Source organism: Acinonyx jubatus, chromosome C1, assembly GCF_027475565.1.
Source record: "Acinonyx jubatus isolate Ajub_Pintada_27869175 chromosome C1, VMU_Ajub_asm_v1.0, whole genome shotgun sequence".
NCBI lineage: Eukaryota > Metazoa > Chordata > Mammalia > Carnivora > Felidae > Acinonyx > Acinonyx jubatus.
Window position 1 is genome coordinate 137841461 of NC_069381.1, and position 17259 is coordinate 137858719.

General features: G+C 41.8%; 1 protein-coding gene across 4 annotated transcripts in view; it reads left to right on the plus strand.

Moving 5' to 3' along the window:
• Positions 1 to 10490: 10490 nt before the first annotated feature.
• Positions 10491 to 17259, plus strand: part of LYPD6 (LY6/PLAUR domain containing 6) — a 122836-nt gene continuing 116067 nt past the window's right edge. For 2 of the 4 annotated variants that reach the window (XM_053215038.1, XM_027055815.2), the window contains exon 1: positions 10492 to 10833. The gene's annotated coding sequence lies outside the window, so the exon portion shown is untranslated. Of the gene's footprint in view, positions 10834 to 17259 lie in introns of all 4 variants that reach the window. The other 2 variants (XM_027055816.2, XM_015068380.3) reach the window with 2 other exon arrangements.

The following is a 17259-nucleotide window of genomic DNA, read 5'->3' on the forward strand; positions in this document are numbered from 1 at the left end:
TTCTTAATAGCAAAAGAAAATGATGTTAACTGTAGACAGAAGTCATCCTTTTAAAGTGATTGGTTGGAGAGGAAGGTGACAGAAGTGGTTAGTTTGCAGGGAACATACTTCACAGCTATTTACCTTGTTTGGCCTTTGCAGGGAAAAGGTCTGTAGCTGCCATCTCTTTAGGATAACTTAACTCCCTCTCCTTCAGTACCATTAGATGGGTTGGAAATGTGGTTCATAGAATTAGCCATAGTTAACATGTCTTGCATACTAATTACTGAACGAGCATGTTCTTTTTTTTTTAATGTTTATTAATCTTTTGAGAGAAAGAGAGTGCTAATGGGGAAGGGGTTGAGGGAGGGAGACAGAAGCGGGCTCTGTGCTGACAGTAGAGAGCCTGACTGGAGGCTGGATCTCACAAACCATGAGATCATGGCCTGAGTCAGTCAGATGCTTAACCGACTAAGCCACCCAGGCGAATGAGTGTGTTCTTAATTAACTCTTAACTCAGCTTTCAGAGCCACCACCTTCACTGCAGGGCTCTTCATCATGATTATTGCTTTTGGAGCATGAAAATCCAATCCCACCATTAACACACACACACACACACACACACACACACAAGCACACAAACACACATACACACACGCATGCATACACATGCCGTGGCTCTAGCAACAACCCACTCTAGCAACAACCCACTCTCAGCTTGGTGTGCTTAGCACATTGCTGCAAACTCTTCTTGTACACAAGTCCTGGGAATAACATATAAACGCCTGCTTGGGTGCTTTGGTCCCAAGCACTTCTCACGTCTATTATCTCATTTAATTCTTAAATTATTCTCCAGTGTAGGCATTGTTATTAGCACCACTTTCTAAAAGAAGGAATTAAAGAAGTTAAAGGAAGAAGGAATTGAAGAAGATAAATTACTTGCCCAAGTTCAAGGTGGGGGAGTTGGGGGCTTGGACTCTGTTTTTGTGACCATTTTATTATTTATATATAACTATATAAATTATATATTGTTACTCATTTATTCTTATTTTATAGCTATAATGTTTTGTTACTTATTTTAATGTTCAAATTGTCCTTGATTAGGCCAGCGGCAGCCCCTTTAAGGTGGCTCCTGTGTCCTTTTGACATGTTTCCCCTGTTTTCTGAGCCTTTTTGTACTTTCTATCACAGCAGGATATTCCTGGTTCATCATATATTTTCCATACCTTAGCTCAGGAATCAGCCATTTTTCTAAGGAGCCCTGGGTGCTTTGGTGCAGAATGGAATTTAAAAATCAAGATTGGATGCTGAGCGTGCTGGCCATACATGTGTGCTGCTTATGATCCAAGTGATTGCTTCTAGGCCCTTTCAAATAGAACTAGGGGAAAAGACTATATCTACATTGATATGTATATCTGTATCTATGTCTATCTCTGAAAGCAAACATGCAACCACATATATGCATACGTTTCATCTATCTATCTAAATTTTAAAATGAGTTTATATAAACACCTCAAATTTTAATCAGTTACTTCAGAGTCCATTCTGTTCTTTACTCTTTCCAGATTTATAACTTCCATCCCCAACAGAGAGAAATCTGGCAAGTAAGTAAATATGTTGTAGATAATGTTTCCCATCCCTCAGGGATTGCTGTCCTTTCTCGTCTGGTGTTCAGTATCTTGCAAATCATTGTTTCATACAGATATTGTCAAATTTTAGGTTGCTTCCAGTGGGAGGGTAAATTCAATCCCCATTGTTCTGTCTTAGCTGGAAGCAGAGATCGACTAAGCCTGTTTTCGATGAGTTTTTAAATGTCTATGTATGAATACTTTCTGCTCGGGCACATTATATGATAAATTTGGTGTTGAATCCCTTGGGATTCCTGAGACCTCGGGACTTGAGACCTCCCAGATTCTCCTGTTAACATGCTCATATTTCATATTTATTTGCTATATTATTTGATCAAGACTTTGTCCCTCATGAGACTGAAAGCTCAACGAAACATGGCATCAGCTTTGTGTTGTTTTGGTCATCATTGTCTTTTCAGCTTCTAGTATGTACCTTTTGTTCAATATTTAGTAAAAGAATGAATTTACCGTGTCAGCAAAACCCACTGCTACTCTTTTAACACAGAATTCCAGGGAACTTTAACACTTGAAGATTTGATTATTCTATGTACTTTCACAGAATTCCAGGGAACTTTAACACTTGAGGATTTGATTATTCTATGTACTTTCACAGTGTCACTCTTAGAACATCTCTACATTTACCCAATCTACCTGTCATGGAGAATGTTAGCAAAGGAGCTCTTTTGTGTTAGACTTGCAAGACTGTGTCTTTATGCCTTTTCACCAAAAAGGGAGGACTGGCTGCTAGAGAACTCTACGCTATTATTGGAAAAATCCTGTTTCCTTGTTGGAAGTAATATGTCATTGGGAAAAAGCAGGAGATAGATGGTTATGACAACATTCAACATGTAGTACTACGTGTATGAACTGTTCACTATTGACTCTTCAAAAGACTGCCAGGAACACCTGTAGATCAAGCGTGGCTAAATTTATGAGCTCTACGGCAATATGGACACCTCCTGAACAGTCTTAATAGAGATTCAAAATTGGAAAATTAGGGTATGGATGAGAGACTGAACATACAAAGTGACAATGGTCAGAGCATATATAACAACAGAAACCTAACCCACAACCTCTGCAGCAACTAGCCCAAAATGATTAGGACTGGTCAATGACTAAAAGCTCCCTGAATTTTGCCCCCTCTGCCCCAACTCAGGACCAGCCACAGAAAGCCATATACGCTTCTCAAACCAGTCACATAGTGTGCCCCGCTTTTTTCATGGAGAAGCCTGCCTCCAGCTTCTCCATGACAACAACTTCCAATCAGAACATACCCAAAGCCTCCCGCCTCCTTTTTTTTTTTTTAACTATAAAGTTTTACCACTTCTCTGTCAGTGCTTAGTCTCTGCCAAATACAAGTGATGGTGGCTGACTCTCTTGCTGTAGCAAACTCTGAATAAACAGCCTCTGTTCTCCTGTGGGTTCCCTTCATTTATTTCTACAGGTATTTATGAAGTTTTGAGTCTTGGCTGGGATTTCAAGGCAAGTCTTGAAAAGCAAGAACTAGTTGGAATGGGCAGAGTTGATGACACAATACTTCTGGAAGGCACAGTGAAGGGAGAGTCTTGAAGTACTCACTTGATGAGAAGTTAGCCTTGAAATTGAAGCAGTTTAATAGGCTCATTGTCTTATTTTCTAGGAGCGGGTATTCCCTGTAGCAAATAGTTAGGCTATTTTTGTTTGGTCTCAGTAATGTTTAACATATGGGGAGAAAAGTATGCCTAGTCCAAGAATTGGTTAGCACAGGGACAGAGAGTTGTGTTGGCTTCACTTCTTGGGACTGACAAGGGAGAAAAAAGAATTCATTTGTAAATCCATCCTTGATTTTTTTTCTTTCTTCATCCAACCTAGACAACATGGTCAGTGACTTGTTAGCATAGACAACTTCTTTAGCTACCCACACAGTATTGTATTACCCACACAGTGCTAAACCTGGATTAATCCTATACTTTGTGATGAAATTGTTTTTCATATCTTGTTCCAACAGCTCTCTGTCGTGATAGCTATGAAGAGTAGTGAACTCAGAAGGGTACAGACGCCATGTGTGGGCTTGGAGGGAACAAGCACATGACTGGTTCACAATGTCTGCTGTGGGCACAGGTGGACAGAAGTGAGAGTTTGAATTTTAAATTTTTTTTTTAATGCTTATTTATTTTTGAGACAGAGAGAGACAGAGCATGAACGGGGGCGGGTCAGAGAGAGGGAGACACAGAATCCGAAACAGGCTCCAGGCTCCGAGCTGTCAGCACAGAGCCCGACGCGGGGCTCGAACTCATGGACTGCGAGATTGTGACCTGAGCCGAAGTCGGCTGCTCAACCGACTGAGCCACCCAGGCGCCCCGAGAGTTTGAATTTTATACACAACTCTCAAAAATGTATATCTCTATTGAGCTTTGGACCTGCATATCCATCTACCCACTGGGTAACCTTATCTGGATGTTTGCAACCACCTCAATCTGCACATGGCTAAAATTGAAATTATAATTACTCTCCTTCACCAAAGGTTTGCTAATGGACTCATCAGATTGCCTTCATGATCCTTGTCAACAGTGTTTCCTGCAGCCATTACTGTGGTTCAGATTAGCACTCAACGCAGGATAAACCCTCTTTGCCATCTGGCTAAGAAATTTGCTCTCATTATGGAAGTATAGGTATCAGCAATGAGGATGAGGGAAGAAGTTAATGACATGATGGAAACCCAAACTCTTGAAATCTTACCTATCTCATTTTTTTTCTTGGCCCTGAATGTGGAATTAAGAGCAGAGGGAAAAATTCAACCAGTACTGCATAATCTGACCTCAGATACAGTGATAGAAACTTGGAAAAATGAAAGAAATGAAACTTTTAGACTTCTCTGGCTTCATTCTTTACACTATCCTGTTTATTTTACATATATCTGTCCATCTCCCTCGACTTCCTCTCCTTAACTTCTAGTATTTTCATTGTCAGATGGTCGTTAAGAGAAAACCTTATTTATGCGAAGAATTACAGCATCAATTCCATACAGAATCGTATCGTGTTTATGCAAAGAGTGCTCCCTGATAGAAACAAGTGATAAAACTGATTGATGTTTTAAAGCAACTGAGGGGTCTCTACTGGCAGCCAGGATCACGGTTTCTGGGTAGAAAAACTGGTAGAGAAAATTGAGTTCTTATAATAAATTCCATAACAGCAGCTTAGCTGTAAATGATTTTTTAAAAGTCACTTGACTGTGCAAACTGGTTAGAGCAGAAATATTTTAATGATATTTCAAGAGCTTAATGTCAACCATCAGTGTCCAATAAATGAAAATTACTTTTAGTGATACATCTGGAAATATGACGGTTTTTTGAGCCAAAAATCTCTCAAGCTTTGCATAAAATCTGGGTTTTTATTTTTACTGTGTGCCTGTTATATAAATTTCTGATATTTGTGATAGAGGAAAAGAAGATAAATTGGACATTGGGATATTGAAAAATGAGTAAAATGTGAAAACATGTTAAATTTATTGTTTGTTCATTGAGAGAAAGAAAGAGAGTGAATAATTTATTTAAAGGAAACAATTTTACTTAAAGAAAGGGCAATATTTTAATAAGCAGAAGGGGGAAAGTGAATATATTTTGAAATAGGAGCAGCGTCACTGGAATGAAAAATGTAATGCACCAAAGTAGCTACTTTGAGTGGGGAAAACACTCTTTTGAATGGAAAATTTTGTTACATTCCTGTAAAATCCCAACTTTATCCTTTTCTGTTTGTTTACCTAACTAATATTTACAGAGTATCCACTCTGTGTACTGGCATTGTGTGAGGCATCGGTGATATTTCAGTGAATAAGAGAGTCACAGTTTCTTCTTGCACGAAGACTACAGTTTAGTGAAATTTTCATTAATTGATTAATTCCTGCCCTCGTTATATTAGGTGAAATGAGGTTTAGCTCTGTGTGACAGGAAATGTGGAATAACCATGGTTTAAACAACTGCCTTCATGTAAAAACAGATCATCCAGACCTCAAACCATGGTTCCATTGTCACGAGAAACCTGGAGTTCTTTTATCTCATGGCTCTGCCATTCCCACCAGCGTGTGCATTTAAGCTTCTTGAGTATTTCCCTTCACTTAGCATGATGTGTTGAGGTAGATAATGTTTGTACCAATAGTCTGTACCTTCTATTACTGAGTAGTAGTCTCTTCTCTGGATGTACTTTAGTTTTATTTATTCCCCAGCTGAGGGACTTTGGGGTTGTTTCAAGGTTTTAATAATAAAATTGCTACAAATATTTGTTAACAAGTTTTTGTACAAGCATAGGCCTTTCATTTCACTTGGGTAAATATCTAGGTGTAGGAGTATTGGGTCATATAGCTAAGTATATATTGAGCTTTAGAACAGCTGTGACACTTAAAACTTTTTTTGAACATTTATTTATTTTTTGAGAGAGATAGAGACAGAGTGCAAGTGGGGGAGGGACAAAGAGAGAGAGGGAGACACAGAATCGGAAGCAGGCTCCAGGCTCTGAGCTGTCAGCACAGAGCCCAACACGGGTTCGAACCCATGAACTGTGAGATCATGCATGACCTGAGCTGAAGTCCGAGGCTTGACAGACTGAGCCACCTGGGCACCACCCCCCCTTATTTTTTTAAATGTTTGTTTATTTTTTTAGAGACACAGAGAGACAGAGAAAGGTGTGCAACTTTTTAGAGTACCATTTTGCACTCACATCAGCAACGGACGTGAGTTCCACTGCTCTGCATCCTCATCAGCATTTGGTATTATCAGTTGTGTATGTGTGCATGTGTGTGTGTGTGTGCACGTGTGTGTTTTAAGCCATTCTGATAAGTGTATAGTAGCATCTCACTGAGGTGTTAATTAGCATTTTGCTAATGACTAGGGATATTGAACATCTTTTCAGGTGCTATGTGCCATTTGTATATCTTCTTTGGGAAAATGTCTGTTTAAATCTTTTGGCCAGTTTGGTTGGTTGTTTTATTGTTGTTGAGTTTTGAGAACTCTTTAAACACACTGGTTACAAGTCCTGTGTCAGATATATGATTTGCAAATATTTTCTCCCAGTCTCTCTTTTCATTCTCTCAATAGTGTTGTTTGCAAAGCTACAACACTATTATGGTTGGTGCTTTGGATGGTGCTTTTATGGATGGTGCTTTGTGTCTTTTAGCTTTGGATCTTAAAATTGGATTTTTATATGTTAAAAGCCAAATTTATAAAAAACAAAAGAATAAATTTCTTCTGGCAACAATAAATTGTCTACAAATAGTACATTAGATATATCTTCTAAATGTGACATCAAATGAGAAGAAATGAGATAATTTATGTTGGGGAAACCAAATTAGAAAGATGAGACAAGGGCTTAATGATAAGAATTTTGAAAACTCAGGACCAGGGGCACCTGGGTGGCTCAGTCAGTTAAGCATCCAACTTCAGCTCAGGTCATGATCTCACAGTCTGTGAGTTCAAGCCCCGCATCAGGCTCTGTGCTGACAGCTCAGCGCCTGGACCCTGCTTCGGATTCTGTGTCTCCCTCTGTCTCTGCCCTGCCCCTGCTCATGCTCTGTCTTTCTCTGTCTCAAAAATAAATAAAAATATTAAAAAAAAAAAGAAAAAAAAAGAAAACTAAGAACCAAAGTCTTTTAGATTTTATACAATAATAACATGTAAATACATGAAATAAAATGCTTTATGGGGATTTAAATACCCATTCATTTATTTATCCATTTATTTAAAGAATTTTACTAAGCACATACTATGAGCATGTGTTCTACATGGGATTACACAGGCGAATATGATGGGAGATAGAACTTTGCACAAAAAAAATCAACAGATTATAACACAATGTGGTAAGAGTTATGGTTGGCATATGTTCAAAGTAAACCATGCAGGTTTTTGTTTTTTTTTTTTTTTGCGCATGTAGTGGTTTCATCACACTTATCTCAGTTTACAATCATTTATTCGTGTGACTTGGTTTAATGTTTGTTTCTCTCAGGGTGTGTTCCAGGAGTATAAATGTGATGTATGTTTGTTTCATTGTGGCTGGCACATAATAGGAGCTACATAAATAGTTGTTAGATAAATAGAGTACGTGCCATTGAGGTACAGAGAGGAGGAGTTGCTGCCTGTGCTCTGTCAGTTTTGAAGACTTCGTAAAAAAGGTAATATTTGAAATGAGGCTTTTAAAATGTTTTTTTAAAGCTTATTTATATATTTTGAGAGAGACGGCAAGCAAGGGAGGGGCAGAGAGAGAGAGAGAGGAGAGAAAGAGAATACTAAGTAGGCCCAACGAGGAGCTTGAACTCATGAACTGTGAGATCGTGACCTGAGCCAAAATCAAGAGTTGGATGCTCAATCGAGTGAGCCACCCAGGGGCCCCTGCACTGAGTGTTGAAGCAGAGATAGGAACCCGCTGCTTGGGGGCAGGGGAGGGTGAAGGGAAGGAGAGCAGAGCGGCATTCCAGCACAGTATAGCCTTAGCCATGGGCATGTGAAGTCACATGACACAAGAGGGAAGGATGGAAAGTTGCAGGGAGGCAGGATCATCCTGCGTGGAGAAACAAGTGTCAGGGCAGGAGATGAGGCCAACATGGAAGGCTGGGCTCAGGCTGGGAGGCAAAGGCCTTGCCAACCAGGCTGGGTTTGAACTTCATAGCAATGGAGTTTGGGGGACTGCTGGATTTTACGCTGTTCTGTGACAGGATAGAAGGCAGCGTGGCTACTGACTGGATGATAGAGGACTGAAGGCTGTTGCTGAAACCTGGTAAGAGACGACAAGGGTGCTACTGTGGCAGTAGAGAGGCTGAACAGGACAGTTCTGAACTGGACTATTCTTGGAGACAGAATTTGTGGGACTTAGTGATTGATAAGATGTGAAGGGTAAAGTAGAAGGAGGATTTAATATTTTAGCTCTTATGATGCCTGAAGAGTATTGTGTGTTGGGAGTTAACATATTTAATTTTTTCCCCCTGATTAGTATTATATGTTCTTTAGAAAATACAGTAAAGTATAAGGAAGAAGACCAAAAAAAAAATCATCCATTATTCTAGCACACAGAGATACCACTGCTGACGTTTCAAGGACAAATCTCATTCTTTTTTTTTTTAAGTTTATTTATTTATTTTGAGAGAGACAGAGTGCAAGTGGGGGAGGGGCTGAGAGCAAGGGAGAGAATCCCAAGCAGACTCCATACTGCCAGCACAGAACCTGATGTGGGACTCGAACTCACAAACCATGAGATCATGACCTGAGCCAAAACCGAGCTCGGTGCTTAACCCACTGAGCCACCCAGGTGCGCCTATCATTCTTTTAAAATACATTTTTAAAAAGAGATCCTAAAGATTCTATCTCCATCAGGAACTGAGAGTCTCATAAACCGCATGAATATACTGAACTTCATTTTGAACCCAAATATTAAGTTTTGACTAAACTATGAGGTGAGTGAGCCAGCTTTGTAAAAAAAATCAAGTGAACCGGGTACATGGACAGGAACCCTGGAAGAAGGAATTTCTTCCCTGGAGACTAAGTAGCAGTGATACTCCCCCCCCCCCCCCCCCCAGCACCACATACATACACACACACACACACACACACACACACACACACACGCTCTTGTAAGTACCAGATTCTAACTTGCAGAGGTAACCTGCCTACTTGCTGAGAGACATTTCCAGTTTCAGTTTGATTAATTCGTGTTCAGCTCATTCAACGTGCTGAGCCCTGCAGGAAGACAGCACAGCAGTGATCACCTGGTGTGTGCAGAGGTTCTAAAGGAGTGCTAATTATTTTTGCCCACCGGAACCCTGAGCTTGTGTAAACCTGTGCACATACACTAAGAGAAAAATTTTCTGAGGTCCAGGAGCTTTAATCAAAAATATCTTATCCAAATCCCTTACAAATAGAAGGAAAGGGATGGAAGTTTTTTAAGAAAGATACTGGGCTCCGATATGTTGAGGGGGAGTAGATTATGGGAAGAGCAGAAGCAGGTAGATTCAGAGCAGGCCCACCTGAAAAGAAGCTTGAAAAATAGTCCACGGAGAAGAGGGGCCTCATAGATGGGCAAATGTGGCCCCTGGAGCGGGTCCTACAGCGAAGATAGTCTTGCAGACCAGGTACCCTGGGCAGAAGTGGGGGACCTTCCTGGGACCTTCTCTCAACCCCCACCCCCACCCGCCAGCCCCAGCCTTGCTAAGAGGGGAGGAGGGTAAGGTCGTGCTCTCTTTCCACTTTGAGGCTTTGGATTGAAAAGTTCAGGAGAGTGAAACCTGATTTACAACAAGGAAGAGAAAAATCAGTACCTCCGAGAGATTGGCAGGGGGTCGGGGGGGGGGGATAGCTTTACCTGGGAGGGGGGTTTGTCAGAGGGTGGGAGAATTTTGCCTACCAAAACTCACAACTAGATTCCCACTTTCTCACGAAGACCTGCCTCCCAGGCTCTCTCTCCCACCGCTCCATCCTACACCCCGCAGTATTGTTTTCTATTGCAAACGTCAAGCGGTCTAGGTCTGCCCTCAACCAGAGCGCGACTTGCTTTTCAGCTCTTAGGTGCTGCGGCTTTCGCGAGGGTGGCCAGGAGTAAGTTTTGGCTGGGGCCATTTCACACTGCCAGGCTTTCCATCACTCAACTGCTAGCCAGGGTGAGGGTGAGGCGAGGCGAGCCGCGCAGGGGGTCGCTCACAGGAAGAAATCGGTGCAACCTGAGCAACGCTCAGGTTGTTTGGAACGCTCACTGGGAAGGCGCTTCAAGGGCACGTCTCAAATCCTCTGCGTTCAGTCGGTAGAACTCGGCGACTCCCCCTGCCCGCCAGAGCGCGGAGCGGGGCGCCCCACCTGCGCCGGGCGGTCTGCTCCTGCGGGCTGGAGTTTGCAGACTTGGCTCTCAGGCCGACTCTCCCGGAGTTGGGTCGAGCGCGCCGGGCCAATGAGCGCGCCCCGTGGAGGGCTCGGCTCCCCCCGCGCGCGCTGATTGGTCCCGCGGCCCGCGAGGCCGGGCTGGCCGGCTAGGGCTGCAGGCGAAGGCGAGTGCCCGGCGCGAGTGGGAGTGGCGCGCGCGCCCCCCGCAGACCCCCGCCCCTCCCCGCCGCGTTCTCTCTCCTTCCTCCTCCCTCCCTCCCTCGCTCCCTCCCCGCACTCCCCGGCTCCGGCCGCGCGCTGGCGGGGCTCCGCATTGCACACTCTGGGGGCGCCGCAGTGTTCGTGGGATGGGGCAGCGGGCTGCCGCTGGCGGCCGGAATCCGCGCGCAGCCCGGGTGAGTAGAGGCGGGCTTCCCGGGAGAGCACAAAAGGAGACTGGGTTGGTGCCAGCGGCTCTAACTACTGCGGGTTCTGGGCCAACCAGGGAGTGGGCTTAGTCCCTGGAACTACCCGGTGCTAGGACACCCAACCCCCTTCCCGAGGCCGAGGGAGCTGGGGTGCTCGCCTCTGCATCCCGCTTCTGTGTTCTGTCCCCGAGTGGGAAGCCAGCACTGCGCGCAGGTCTAGAGGGGCGTGTGTGTGCGTGTGTGTAGCGCTGGCTCACACTGGTGGGATGGAAATGTCAGGAGCTGCCAAGTTCAACGCTGGAGGAATCGCTCCCAGGAGTAATTCAGCACCTTCTCTGGGCCAAGTGTTCGTCCACCAGGAACTCCAGCCGGAGGGAGTTCCTGGGCGGCGGAGTGGCAGCGCCCCACATGTTGCTGCAGGGGGTGGGGGTGGGGGGTCCATGGCCTGGCTGCGCCCACCCAGGGCCACTGCCCAGGATGCAGTAAGCTGGGGCGCCTCCAGCCATTGCGGGAATTCGCCAGGCCCTCCGACCACTCACCCGGGCGACTGGGCGAGGGGGCCGTCCACCCACGGAGCCCGGGCTTCGCCTGGGCTTGACTTGGCGATGTGTTTTTCTCTCTGGTAACAGCAGTTCGGTTGATTTACATTTGGCTAAACAGTGAATTTTAGCCTAAAGCGCTCTATCTGTGGGTCTGTCTGACTCGTTCTGCCCCACACCACAGTCTCACTAGCTCTCCTCCCCTCCGCACACCCTGCCCCCAGTATCCACCCCTCTCATCACTTCGCCGTACAAAACTTGGTGTTTCAATATGATGACATCCGGCGTGGTCTCAGGCATCTTAAGTGCCACAATCATTTGCCATTTCCTAGGGAACTACAAGGGCTTGTATAATTTTGGGAGGGGGGTTGAGGCGGGAGCAGATCTTTGGTAGCGATTTGGTGGTGGAATAGCATTGACCTCCCAGAGCATATCACAAAAAGAATGTTAAGCTTCTCCCTCTGGTAACCTACCCAAAGTGTGACCTCCAAAATTCAATTTTCTTTGTGGGAGACTAGGGAGTTTAGATTCTCCAGGGAGAAGCTTATTTCTTGTTAAATTGAACTATGGTGACATATACTCTGTTCTGCTCTGCTCTGGCCAGCCATTGCAGATGCCATGATATTATTAGAGCAATTCCCTTAAAGCCATTACATTTTCTTTCGAGTGAGAGGACTCAAGATAGCTGCTTAAAATTTTGGATCTGCACCTTATTTCTCTGGAAGACATTAATGGTTACTGTATATGTGCTCACGTGTACCAAGTTTGCGAAAGATATTTGTGCAATCGTCCATGAAATGGCTTAATGCACATTTATGTTAAACCCATTTAAATGTAAAACATCTATCTGTTTTCAATTTTAGTTTCCACCTTGACCAAAGGCACCAGACTGAAACAGGACTTAAAAACAGGTCCTGTTTAAACAGAGGTTTTACAGAACTCTAGTCCTCAGAGCACACAGTAAGCTTTCTGAGCTTGTAGGTACACAAAGCCTGTTAAAAATTGTGAATGGTTCTTTGGGTTAACAACATCAGAAATGCTTCTAGAGCAAAAAAGGGAGATAGGATTCATGGGCCTATACTTTAAAGCTGTTGACAATGTTTTTAAAATGAATGTTTATATTACAGAATGGGGCTGATTACAGGCAAATAATGTCAAGTAAAAAAAAATCTTGTGTATCACATCATGCTATACAGTTTACATGGCACATTGTGATGTCCTATTAAAGTGTCTGTGAGGGAGTCACATTTTTGAGTCACATTTTTGTCACCCCCAGTTTTACAGGGGGGATACATAAGGCTCTTGGAGATTATGATTTTTCCCAAGGTGAATTAGTAGAGTTCGAGCCAAGTTTTTTCTTTTTCATTTTTTTTTTTTTTTTACCTCCTTTGCTCTCTCCCTCCCGTCCTTCCTTCGTGTGGACTATATGTTCAGTGTTTTCCTACTTTCAATTTCTGCACTTCTTTTTACTATTCAACCTGTGGCTTCGGGACCATTATGTACCATTCCCAAAAAGCTTTGCTCTCTGCTAAATATCATTTAATTCCCACTAGGATGTAGGGTGATGAGGATTTAAGGAGAAAGCTAATAATGTTTTTAAGGAACTGTCCTTTTTCAAAGGGGTGTATTATTTTTGTTAATGAGTTATTAAATATACAAGTAAACAAAACCCTAAAGAATGATGTCCTAGTGATAGGGTTTCAGGAAAATTAAGGGCTGGTAGTGACAGAGATGCTTGTAACAGTGACAGAAATATGTAAGTCTCCCCCTTTATAAGCAGGAACTACTCATAAGCTCTATAGACAATTACAAGGAGGTACTAATAAATGATTATTTCATTAGTGCCATTCTTATGTTAAAAAGAATTGACAAAACAGATTACTTATATAAACCCAGAATCACTCAGGAAAAAAACAACAAATACCCATTTATCAAAAAGTCCTGAAATTGTCATTAACAAGTGTACACATGCAACAGAAGATATTGATTAGAGAGAAATCCTGTTTTTACTTGCACAGTTAGCATTAAGGAGCATACAGATATCTACTGCCTCTGATTATTTATTAAAACCCCATCATTTGCAAATCTTTTCTTGGAAAATTATTGCACACAATGTTTATTTGTGACATTGCATAATATTTCTTAAGATAAATAGAATTAATTTTGTTTGCATTAATGTAGGTAGGTAATGAGTTGACTAGTAATAATTCCTAGTTAAGTATGTTGGCTTTGGAATCAAGTCCCGGCTTCACATATACTAATTGTGGTAGGACTTCAGAAAGTGATTGAACCTCTGTGTGCTTTGGAGAGACACATAAGAAAATACATAAGTTTTCTTATGTGTAGAGCATGAATAACAATGATGCTTACCTCATGCAGCTTTTCAGTGTATTCATGTGGCAATATTTAGTGAGCACCTACTAAGTGCCAGCACTGCTCCAGATGCTAGGGATACATGGACAGACTCCTTGGCAATTATGTTTACAGTCTAGTGCCTGAGAATTAATGACTTGATATGTATAAAATGCTTAGTGTGGAATATGACACCCAGGAAATGCCCCATGATTGTTAGCTATTGGTATCATACGTTCACTCTGGAAATGTTCACTGAGTACCTAGGAGATGTAGTGCATATTGGAACACATAATGATGAATATATATATTTCAATTCAATTCAATTTGATATTATAATGAGAGAGAGAGAGAACTCCAAAGAAAGACGTCAAATATAATCAGTTCTCTAAAGATAATTCAGTGCAGACATGGAAGAAGAAAAAATGGAAATAAATACTTAAAAATTAAATTAGCCATTAGAAAGTGGGGAGTAAGTATATGGATTTCCTTATGGGAACTTACGATAAGGAAAATAAAGGTCTTGTATTCAAGCTATTTGAAACATTGAATACATAGGAAAAAAATAAAGAAAAAATAATTCTTATTTAGATATATATAATGAGAAAGAATTTTTTGACGGGTCAGATTATTGAATTGAACTCACAAAGGGTGACAGATCCCAGGCACACAAAAATGAGATAGCCAAAATGAACTTGAAAAAAAAAATCCTTGCAATAGATTCCTAAAACAATAGCCAAAGACTCTTAAATACTGTGAAATGAGAATTGTAGAAGCAGTTGGCTTACATTGTACCAAACATATACTTAGAGATAAAAAGAGAACATAGTGGAAATGAATTCTTTGCTTCACCTTTTGCTGAGTAATATTCTTACACCCAGGCTTTCTCAAGCAATAATCACATTGCAGGAAATAGAGAAAATAAGTGCTCAGGATATTCCAGACCTAATCAACAGACTAGACACAGATAAATCACTAAGACCAGGTGGCTATTACCCGAGTGTGATGGAGAAACTCCGTTGTGTAAGTGACAGCTCTCTGGGGCATTGGCTGGTATCCCTAGGGTTTCTGTCAGGAGGAGGGCTTCAGGGAGGACCCTGGAGCCCTTGAACCAGATCTGTGTCCTCATGGACAATTGGAGATCAGTATTCAAAGCTAACACAGATTATATCAAATACAACATATTTTGTAGAAAGGGGGAGGATTGTATTCAAATTAAAGGAGGAAGTATGTGGCTACAGTGTTACAGAAAATGTAATATTTTTAAACTTTGAAAAAGCCTAGCTAGATTTCAAATCCCAGTTCCCTCCCAATTCATGACCTTTTTTGTCTGGCCAAGAAATAAGAAACAGAGTGAAGATAAATAGACACTTCTCTGCATGGACAAATGGGCTCTTCCAGGAAATAGTTTGGGGATGATTTTATTTAAACTTTTATAAATGTTCACAGATGGCATGTAGTTCTTATGAGTAAGTAAAAATCAAGCTGATAAAGTTGAACCATAGGAATAACGTAAAAGACAACCTAAGTGGGAAGAAAAATAATAGAAGATTAAAGGCAAAATGGAAGATTGAAGATAAGTGTACTTGGGGAAAGCAATCCCAAGCACATTTATAGGAGATGGTTTTAAATTCTATTCCCATCAGTAGTCAACAGAGCCAGATAATATTCTCTCAGCCGTCTAAAGAAAAGTGTATCTACCAAGTTAAAGTCAATATTAAGAGAAGGGGGGGGGGATATAAAACTCTGTACTAGTGTGACACCATTTTTTGAAAATGTGTTGTTGAGTAAGTTTATATACATCCTTGCTACTTATTTGTTCATCTATCTGGATAGAAAGTAATGCATTACCACATTAACAGTGACTATCTCTGGGTAGTATGGGATTGCAAATGTTTTTATTGTCTTCTTTTACCCCATTGTTTTCCAAATTTTCTACAATGAACATGCATTGCTCTTATGAGAAAAAGTGCTCTGAAAATATAATGTAGTGTTATAACCTCAGATTTCATACTGTTTTACTGTAAGAAAGGCTTGTTTGATGATCATATCTGTTTCTTCGGAAATCTGTACTTGCAAATTTTGCCCCGAATTATCTGTATATACAGCGCGTGTAAATAACTTCCTTGTATTTACTATTAGGAAAAAGTGTGGCTGAAGAGCACTGGTGCTCTCCTTTAGGGAGTGAGAACTGTGAACTTGAAAGAGATTCATTCCATTTTTGCCATAACTATCAGGATATGAAGAACGAAGCTATCAGAAGCGTTGCTGACTCCTTTGTAGACTGTAAGCCCCATGAGGACAGGGACCAAGTCTGTTTCTTTCCCTTTGGACTCCACAATTGGCCTGGCACATGGCAGTCTCCCAATAAACACGTTCAGTGTTTGAATTGAATGAAATGGGTGAAAACTCCAATAGACTCACAGAAATTGTAAATAAGAAGAGATCCTAAGGCCCACTTTGTTTTTTGAGGTCATGTGATTCATTCAGGTCATATGACCTTATATGATCTAAAAGTCATCCTGACACTCCTTGTACTACACAACCCCTGGGCCACAGAAATGGTCTGGGTTGGTTATCTAGGATCCTCTGGCTTATTCTCAACTTTTGATCCAAATCCTACCCCTTGATTCCATCTCATTTCATTTTGTCCTGTGTTTTTGGACTAGGGTTTTGTTTCTTTCATTGGCTCTAGATTTTACCTTTCTGTCAGGCGTAGGCTTGGGATCACCATCTTCCTTCCTCAATTTGGACCCCAGGGTGTATGATCCCAGTGTGCTCTGCCCCTTTCTGGTAAGCTATAATCTTTGCAAGAGAAAAATATATGCCACAAACTATTAAATATTCATAATTGAACCTAATACTAGATCCCTAGAAGAAACCTGGGAGTCAATGTATATTCTATGCCAACATCAGCTTGATAAGTTGCTGTTGTTAAGATAATAATATACCCGGTTTGTCAGAATCTTAGTGGAAGAACAGATTATTGTATCTTGTTATTATATAAAATCTGGTATATATGTCACTGCATGCAACTCTTATTGTCATTCCTCAAGAAAGATAGATATGAAGGAACCAGATATGAACACTCAAATGATCAAATCAGTGTCCAGGATTGTGAATGAGTACTTGCGGAAGGTAGCTAGTATCTGATGACAGAATATAAAGAGAACAACTCTTCCAGGAAAGAAAAAGCCCCAAGGGATAAGACCCTTGTCTATATATTATGAAGTTACTGTAATGTCTACTAGAATATCTCCTTAGATTCAACTAATCTGGGGCACCTGGGTGGCTCAGTCGCTGGAGCGTCCGACTTCGGCTCAGGTCATGATCTCACGGTCCGTGAGTTAGAACCCCACACTTGGCTCTGTGCTGACACCTCAGAGCCTGGAGACTGCTTCGGATTCTGTGTCTTCCTCTCTCTCTGAGCCTCCCCCGCTCACACTCTGTCTCTCAAAAGTGAATAAATGTTAACAAAAAACTAAAAAAAAATAAAAGATTCAACTAATCTGACTGCAGGACT